Source organism: Octopus bimaculoides, chromosome 2, assembly GCF_001194135.2.
Source record: "Octopus bimaculoides isolate UCB-OBI-ISO-001 chromosome 2, ASM119413v2, whole genome shotgun sequence".
NCBI classification, from domain to species: Eukaryota; Metazoa; Mollusca; class Cephalopoda; order Octopoda; family Octopodidae; genus Octopus; species Octopus bimaculoides.
The window spans coordinates 153,209,231-153,210,768 of record NC_068982.1 but is presented as its reverse complement, the minus strand read 5'-3'; positions in this window follow the sequence as shown (position 1 = coordinate 153,210,768).

Sequence of the window (1,538 nt, the reverse complement as noted above, 5' to 3'; positions counted from 1 at the left end):
TACATACATACATACATACATACATAGAAAGAGAGAGATAAACTGTTAGCAAGGAGATAGTATTTCATTTTCCAAGCATAATTTACTACCAAGTGTATTAAACATTTGTGCAAGTCAATATTGTGTCTTCCTTTTGTAATAGTATTGTGATGTTCTCATTTTGATTATATTCCTACAAGTTTTCTGCTGTTATATTAAAGAACTTGATAGCAATTGATATCTATGAACCAGCTACCAGGAATGTATTTAATATGCGTTGAGTACAGACAGGATGTTGTTATATAGTGTGTATGCCGGAAGTTGTTTTCAAGATTTTGAACAGGAAATATTTTTCTTGAAGACACACCCTACTTTGCTTGCCCAACAGAGATGAACAGCGGCACCGACTCATGCTACAGAACCAAGGTGATATATATATATATATAAAGTATGGGGGTTTAGTCCTCAGGTGATCTAAACTATTAGGTACGCTAGGTAAGTACTGCAACGGATTACTAGGGTTCTAAGGTTTTAGCCCAGACGGTAGTTATGAAGCCATTGCAGATTTCTGATGCAGCGGATATATAATTGTAAAACAGGATAATAAACATTAATGTAGAGCAAACATCTCAAGTCGTACACAGTATCGATATAGGAAGAAATTCAAAATCTTACCACTGTTTGTGGGATATCCCTGAGTATGGGATATTCCGTCATCACAGACAATTAGGGGGAAAATGGGGAAAATGAGAATGGAATATATTTATGAGATGACGACATAGAGGAAGGGAATAAAAGAACAAAGAGATGGAAAGAAAGAAAAGAAAAGAAGCATGGAATTCATAGTTTAACTTTCCGAAGTTATAGAAACAAGTCCTTAGGTGCAATCCTGCGTAGATCCATGTGGGTTAAAATTCTGATATAGTAAGCATCCCAAGAAAAAAGACGCGAACATATCAACGTTCAATAACAGAATGATAGCAGAGGTGGCTATTAAGTGGTAAAAGTAAAGAAAAGAAAAAAAAATTTCTTTCTTAAATCAAATTGTAAGCTCATCCCATCCCACGAATAGCACCTACATACAATCCTTTATAATCATTAACACATACCCCTTCTATATCTCTATAACTCTTATTTCTACCTTATATCTTATTTCTCTTCTATCTACCTTACTATATCACACTACGAGATAAATATTAATTCTTTAATTTATCCTTAATTTATTTCAAAACCTTATCCCAATAAATCTCCTAATATAAATCCCCTAACTCTAACACCCACTCATAAGTAATTTAACATTCTCGACTACCCATACACCCATAACCCTATTGCTAAAAATAACTCTACAACTATATATATAAAACCACCAATACATCGAATTACTAAAGGAAGTGACTGAGTATTCCTCTGACATTTTTTGATATTTATGGTTACAATCCATCCGGAGGCTTTTGCAATTTCCGTGAACGAAACCTCATTCTAATAAGAGGTTTCGACTAGAAGTCCTAGCATAAAAAAAGCAAATTTCCAGTTCGAAGAATCAAACATGCCAATGTGAG